Here is an 8387-nt window from a genome sequence, read left to right as displayed (position 1 = left end):
AGAACAAATTAGGGCCATGGTGTTTTACCTGCCGCATAAACATTTAATACTTCCTCTTTCAAGTCACAATAGTTTGGGGGGAAACAATACAGCCCAATGAGCTCATTAAAGCTGTTCTCTTTGGGTCATAATGGGGAGGGCTAGCAAATGAGTCAAAGGGGATAAGGTTGTGGCAATGCTTGAGACCAACTGAAGAAAGCTTTCCTGGCTGTTCCAGATGGCTTCTTTTGGAAGGGACTGACATCCTGTGTGTAGTGCTTCTTAGGGACCTTCCCCCACCCCCCTTCCCAAGAACAAAGAGCAAAACGACCATATTATCAGGGCACAGAGTTTCGTGTCTAGAGACTCTTAGAAGATACAATGGCATTGTGTTGAAGTACTTCAATTCAGGTAGCAGGCTAGTGTAACAGTAATGTGACCATTGTAATGGACCCAAATCTGCTTCTGCAGGGAAGTGATACAACAGCTTGTGTTATTTATAAAACTCACAGGTGCAAAACTGACACATGGTTTTATTATATTCACAAATATTTCTTTTATTCTTATGGTTTCATGGTAACCTTGGAGGACTTTCCCAATATGTGTCTTTTTAAATAATTAAAAATTTTGTAAATAGACAGAGGAGAAAATGCAGAAGCCTTTCTGGTATGCACAGTCAGAAAGCCTTGGGAAAGACAGGAGTGCCTTCCTGAACTTGGCCATGCTGCACATTGGGAAAGGCTCCTCCCTCCTTAGAAACCACTTCCTTCCCTTTCTTTCTGACTTGCTTTATTTAGGCTGGTGGGTGTGGCAAACAAAAAGGATCAGAGAATTGTCCCCTTCCGTGATCACTGGAATACAATGCAGAATCTGAAGGGCTAAAGACCATTCTCTTTCTTTACAACCTAAGACCATTTGACCTAAACCTTGGAGTCTCTCCCCTCTCTGGATGCTTGCATTCACTCCAGTGCACAAATATTCATACAGTTACTTGTTCTTTACCTTGAGAAAAGCAAACCACACCTGGACAGGGACTTTTTCTTTTCCCAGGAGTCAACTCACATTGCATTTTATTCTGCGTTTTAGTGAATCTGAGAAAACGAAGAGAAGACTGCCCTCCAATAGCAGAGCTTGCTAGGGTAATAAGATATACACATACACTCCTGGTGTATTTCAATAAAGAAGGTGAGACTAGTGGAGTTTGTTGACCTTGTTGCACTAGAATGCGCATTAGGCACACAAAAATGCAGAGAAATATTAAGTAAAGAACTCATAAAGAATCAATGCAAATGACAGCGTCACACACGGTGAAGATTTTGCATTAACAAACTTCCAGTGTCCCTGGGTGCAACTGATTGGAAGCAATTGACTCGATAATTTGTTGTTGTCTTTTAAGAAAAAAAAAAAGGCAATTCTATTTCTAAAACCAGATTAAATGGGAAACACTGTTTACAAAATCACAGGGCTGTTTTTAAACCAGTTGCTCCAATATGCCATGATACAACTACCCAGGACATGCTAGGGAAAGGGTTAAGCTTTCCTGACTTTCAGATACAATGAAATTATGACAGGAAGAAAATTGTGCCATTTTAGCATGAAAATGCTTGTACAAATACTGTCGTTCCTTCCTTCTTACTTTCTTTATAATGCCTCAGCGATAGCTAAGATGACAGACATTTGACAGGTATCTGTAAGCACACGGCCCAGGCAGCTCATTAAAGTTTTTCTTTCTATGCATCAGCTTTCACAATGGCAAAAACCCATTAGCATTGACTATTTCGCAGATTAGAAGAATTAAGGGCTTCAAACGTTGGCTTATACCAAGCAATGTCATTTGTGAAGTGATGTTTGCTTTATTATTTCCCTTTCTCTCCCTCTGAAACCAGACTGACATGACTTTAGCTCTACATAGGGTGCAATGTGCAAACCAAAGGATTGGCTCATCGATGAAAAGAAACGAATTCCCTTTTATACATGACTGGAATGGCAAAGAGGGAGACTTTACATGCACTATTTAGGCTCATTAGAGGACTGATTATGATAGTTCTCTGGTGTAATCTTTAATCGACTTTGACACTAGATTTGCCCCGTTACAAATCCTGTCATGCAAATTAAGTCATTTGTGTTGTTTGATATGGAAAGATCTGCTATGAAATGAAAGATTAGCTCTCAGATGAGGCACGAGAGACCAGTGCCCTTGTGCACCATGCAACTGATTACAGGGATGACAGCGTCCATTTCTACTCTGCTGGTAACATTTAGGGGAGATTAAATTAACGTGGCTCTGAGTCTTCCTGCAAAAGGGTGTTCAAAATAAATGCTCATGTTTCCATAGCTATATTTCTTGGGCTATTCCAAATAAGTGTTCCAAGGCAAGGCACTGAAGCACACCTTAATCTATTCTCCATTGAGTGGGGTTCTGTTGTGCACACTCATGGATAAAATTCTTGTCCTATACAGTGGTCAATGTTGACTGACTACTGAGGTGCTTTACAAACCAGAAGGGATCACCCTACCAGTTTATAATGCAATTGCAGTTTTCTTTGCCTGTCTGCTACCTATTTTATTTTTACTTAAAAAAAATATGTTTGTTTGTTTGTTTGTTTGTTTGTTTATAGGTTGTGTCTAGTGTAACCCAGATTGGCCTTGAATTTAGTGTTTAGCAGCGTTGAATCTTGAACTCATGATCCTCCTGCCTCCACCTCCTGAGTGCTGGGATTACAGGTATGTAATACCACAGCTAGCCCCACCACCTAATTTTAGATGGAGGAAGAGTATGCTTTCCATGTTTGTTTGGATAGATTATAAACAAGACAATGAGGATTGAGGAAACTGAAGAAGAGTTTTCACCTAAAACGTTCAGGTGAAGCTCTATGTCACTGGGTTACTAAATGATTATTGACACCAGAAAGTATGATCTTGACATTTCTATTACATACTTTAGCGACACTAGATGGATATCTCTAGCTCTGAAAATAGGAGTCTGTAATATCAGGGGTAGAAATCTAATCTTACTAGGTTGAATTAGTACTACTTTGTGTAGCAAGCACTGTGTAGAACATTTAGGACAAATTATTTTCTTCAAAGATCTCTTGTGACTTAAAACAATATAAGTTTACCATTTCCAGACCAAATCTGTCAGGACTAAATAAATAAATAAATAAATAAATAAATAAATAAAAGACATCTATGGTGAAATCAGAAGTGAGCATTAAAAATGGCTGACAGAAAACCATTAGCAGGACAGGGAGGCTGTAAAAAGAGTGTGATTTGCTGGAGATAATGGTGGCATGCCATGGCTGGCTTCAAGAGCTGGAGGTAATGAGTGGAAGCCTTCCCCCTCCTCTGATACATTAGCCAAAACTGCCTGAGAAGCTTACCCTTCCCAGAGACACTTCAGGAAGCTTTTTAAAGTCCTTCTGTCCCGAATTTGCTCACAGCTTTATGATTATCATCTATTTGAAACTACTTTATGTCAAACAAGCTCTCAGAGAATGGGAAAGTAGCTATACAAATGAAAAAAGTTTTAAAAGCTATTTTCCAAATACTAGCTACATTGAGCATATAACTACAGTGTGTTTTTTTAATCTATACATTAAAATGCAGATTAAATGTTAATAAGTGCAATTCTACTTCATTAAAAAAAGAATGATGCTATCAAGAGGCCCAGAACAAATGTTTGTCCACACCTCTGTAATTCTTTATGTAGAATGTATGGCTGATGCCTCACATCTGATTTCTTTTCCCAAATAGTTTGTAAGGAAAAAGAAAGTGACAAAATATGATTATAGACTTGCCATTAAAGAAAGGTCAAACGCAATGCAGCAGTGGGCTGGCTGGGAAGCCAGGAGGTGCGCTATGCTTCAGGCACAGGATAAATATTCTGTCTAATGCGAGGCTGTCAGAGAAGGTGCCTTTGATTGAACAGTGATGTAAATAGTCATTTAAATCCCTTTTAAATGATCATAACAGAAGTTAGAGTGGCCTCCAGCAGCTCTATCCAAGAGTCTTCTCTTGGAACATTTTTAATAGGCATGCTTTGTCCTTTGAATGAGTCACACACCTCTGTTTTGATTAACTTTTATCAGATTTGGGGATTTCATTTCCCTCATAGCTAGATAGAGCATTAGCCATTTTAGATAGCACTGAACGAATTTTTAATGAATGAAATAACATGTAGAGTTTCCTTGGCAATCCTCAGGGAGAAAATGAGTCCATCATAGAGTTTAACTAGGGATCTAGAAAAGTTTTCAGTATTTCCCAAGGTGACCTTACTAAAGGGCAGAAAACTGCCCACCGAGGCATTCCACCTGACGGTCAGGAAAGATCTAGACATATTTTTACCCTCTACAATACAAGCAATACAAGTAATTGTTGCATAAAGCAGTTAAACAATAGAGTAGGGAAACTAAACAAAGAAAACAAAATGAAAACATGGTGGTTGCCTAGTAAAAAAGTTGAGAAATCAGTAAGAATGGATTAAACACTGTTGCCTTTATTGCTATTACCTGACATTTATGTGACTGAGAGTTCCCGCAGTTCGGCAGCATTTCATTTAGAAGACATAATCCTTGCTGTTAACGTAGTACTTTAAATTTAATTTTATGGCACAGTAAGTTAAATGGTTGCTATTCCTCAGCCATCTCCTCCTTGGCCTGGGGACCTAGACAAGTTTGTATATTGTTTCAGACCACTGATGGGCCAGTTAATGTATCAAAGGGCATGCTGTGGCTTACAGACAGGGCAATGGTTCCTGACCTTACAGCTGAATTAGAATCATCTAGAGGGCTGTTAACCACAGATCGCTGGGCCCCACCTGCAGACTTTCTCCTTGGGTTATAGAGGGTGAGCTCTTGGATCTCTGGACAAGCTAACTTGATCATGATGATACTGTCCCAGGATCTACACTTTGCAAACCACTAAGAAGGTATTGTGAAAGTAGCTGGGCTGTGAGACAGACAGGGAGATTTCCATGTAGAAAAAAATCTCTCTGTATTGGAGAGAGAAGGAAAATAAATCTCCAACTGGCTCCCTTTAATATTTCTTCTCTTTTCCCTTTTAATGTAGGTAATACCCAACTTCAGTTCCCAGGATATATCTTTCAAGTGTTCATTGAAATTCAGACACATTTTTTAACATGGTAGAATATGATTTCTAGGCAATAAGGGCACATTAATAAATAGTTGTAAAGTATGTATACATCTCAGGATGAATTAAGGAACATAGATCCCAGAAGGCTCCTAGTGCTCAAGAGTGTGTTGCTGCTGGTGAAGGGTTGCACCCCAATGTGTCTTTCCATCACTCTGTGGAACACACCTTGGGTTCTGATGGGTTCTTGTACAACACTGCAGATCATAGGAACTCTACAGGAGATAGGAAGAAGTTGTGAAGAAAAGTCCTAGGTATCAGGGATTTTAATTACCACTTGCTATCCTTCCAGCAACAAGTAAAAGCCTTATTACTTGCCAGGTAGAGATGAGGAAGGACGCAAAGTGAAGGACAGTGAGAAGGGCTCCTTACTTTGAGAGGAACACAATCTTATTTGCTCTCTGAACCTGCATAGATTAAATGAGAAGTAACCCTGGATAAGAGCCTGGGCACTTAGCACTTGGTGTGCTTATATCAGTCACCAAACCTCACTGAGAATGACTGTTCTCACCTAGAAAGACTATTGTACAGTTTTTCAGACTTTAGATATTGACCATTATACCATGACCTATCCTAACACAATCTTAAGATTCAAATGCCCAGCAATGTGGTCAGTGTTCCTATTTTACATCTTCAGATGTTCCTTTAAATTAGTCATGACCAAGCCCACCCTGTGCCTCAGAGATCCTCAGGCAGTAAAGATGACTTATGGGTACAGGCTTTGGGAACTATAGCATGTTATCTGAATGTGGCAGATAATTGATTACTGTTTGTACAAGGGTCCTTCTTTAAGTTAGTTCTCTGCTGGTGTTCCTAAGAAAGGTAAAACATTTGCTTAGGAGTCCAGAGGATGAGGACTTCCACTTCCCTTCTTTTGTCTTGCTACATTCAGGTGTTTTTCAAACTGAGTGACACTTTAACAGGATGTTGAGTTCTGTTGATATAGAGCAATCAGGGCTCTTTCAGAAGATACCACTGCTTATAGAGACAGCATGGCTAGAAACTGCAGCAGATAGAAGTAAAAGTGATGGTAAGCACTCAACCTCAACCAGGACCTAACTAGCCATTGGGTTTTTGAGGTGGGGCTCAGGGTGGGGGAGCGCTAAACAGGAGTTAGGCATTCTTGAATTGGAATGTTGTCTTGGTGACTTCCAGTTGTGTGGTTTTTGGAAGAGTATTGCGCGCGCTTTTGTTCCCCCTGGTAAGAACACACTCAGGGCAACCGGAATCTTCTGCAGCACAAGCTTTATTGCTTACCCCATCAGGAGCCAGTGGAGAAGAGAGCCAGAGAGAGCGAGAGAGCCAGAGAGAGAGAGAGAGAGAGAGATCCCCTGAATGGCGAAAACCTGTCCCTTTTATGGAGGACTGTCCTCCGCCTCGGACGTGTCGCTCCCTGATTGGCTGCAGCCCATCGGCCGGAGTTGTCGTCACGGGGTAGGCAGAGCACATGGGGTGGGAAGCTACCCCGGCGCATGTGCAAATGGTTTGTTTACACAGGTGCCAGTGCCATCAGCGCCATCTTGTAATGGCCAATGTGAGGGCGGCTCCTTACAGAAGAGCACTGTGACTTCTCATTGATAACATAAAAAAACAAAACAAAAAAACAAAAACCACTGCTATCTCTTACTGTCTTAGTTACTGTCTACTGCTGTGAAGAGACAATTGTGATCAAGGCAACTTAACAAAAGAAAGCATTTAATTGGAAGCTTGCTTACAGTATCAGAGGGTTAGTCCATGACCATCATGGCAGCAGCAGCTGGGCATGGTGTTGGAGAAGTAGGTGAGCCTATATCTGATACACAAGCAAGTGGCAGATAGAGGAAAAGATTGGACCTAGAGTGGGCTTTTTAAATCTCAAAGCCCACCCCCAGTGACACACCTTCTCCAAGAAAGCCACACCCCTAATCCTTCCTAAACAGCTCACCAACTGGGAATCAAATATTCAAATATATAATAAGCCTATTTGGCAGTGGAGAGGCACTTTCATTCAAGTTACACACCTGGTTTAGTAAATGTTGAGGGGGTATTTAGTAGGAAGTTTGTATAAATAGTAGTACTGACACCTACTCTATAATGATGAAATGTGAACCTTAGAAGATATTCTTTTAGCCTATATCTTACCCTTTCAAACTTAGATCTAAGAAGTGTCCCAAAACCTTTCTATATAGTGAACGACTCATAAGTAAAACTCAAGCTGGACCTGGTATTTGGGGTCTCTGAGCCTACCTATTTGAAAGGCTGAGGCATAAGAATAGCAGGTTCAGGGTCAGTTTAGGCAACCTAGTGAGAACTTATGTGAACTTTTTAAAAAGGAAAAGGAGGGCTGGGGACAGAGCTTAGGGGCAGAGTGCTTGTTTACAGTGTTCAGTCACTAATACCAGAAAGAAAAAAACTGTAAAACTGCAACCAGGTTGTAGCCATCTTATCCCTATCATGCCTTACAGCATAAGCCAAGATTCTTCTCTGTTCCTTTTCTTGTTTTTTCGTTTGTTTGTTTGTTTTGTTTTGTTTTTGTTTCTTTTTTTGTTTTATCCTCTGATGAGCATTCATCTCCATGACTGTCAGTTGATGCTGGGTGTCATCTGGAAACTCACCCTGACTGAGTCTGAACACATGACCAATGCTCCACATAGCAGCAGCTGGATTCTGAAAGAGGTGAAGGCTTCCTGAGACCTGGTTTCCCAAGCCCATCCCAACACTGTTGCTGCAGGCAATTCAGGAGAGTGGAATACACCTCAATTTTCAGTGGGAAGATTGTCAAAGAATGTGGGTCATCTTTCACGTTCCACAGCAATTGTGAAAATGGAAAGTGAACAAATTTGTTCAAGTAACTTGGTCATTAAATTCAGGAGAAGCTTTGCATGAGAGTTCAGGCCAAGATCACTAGAAGATTTTCAACACCATTTTGGGAGAGATGAAGACATGTTCTCCCACTCCTCTTCTAGCCTTGATCTGGCACATACTCCCTGTATTGTGTATTCCTCTCCCACTATCGTAGTTTACCCAAAAAGCTAAGGCTAGCACACAATTGTCCCTTGCTCTCATTAGCATGCAACTTAGATCCCAGAAAATTAGATCACAGTAGGAATTAGTGCATGTATTTAATCCCAGTACTTGTGAGTTCAAGGCCGGCCTGGGCCACATAGTGAGTTCTAGGACATCCAGAGCTACATAGTGAGACTGTCTTCACGAAAGAAAGAAAGAAAGAAAGAAAGAAAGAAAGAAAGAAAGAAAGAAAGAAAGAAAGAAAGAAAGAAAGA

This window comes from Mus caroli, chromosome 12 (genome assembly GCF_900094665.2).
Source record: "Mus caroli chromosome 12, CAROLI_EIJ_v1.1, whole genome shotgun sequence".
In the NCBI taxonomy this organism is placed as follows: Eukaryota; Metazoa; Chordata; class Mammalia; order Rodentia; family Muridae; genus Mus; species Mus caroli.
The sequence above is the reverse complement of the archived record's forward strand: the minus strand, read 5'-3'. Positions refer to the sequence as shown.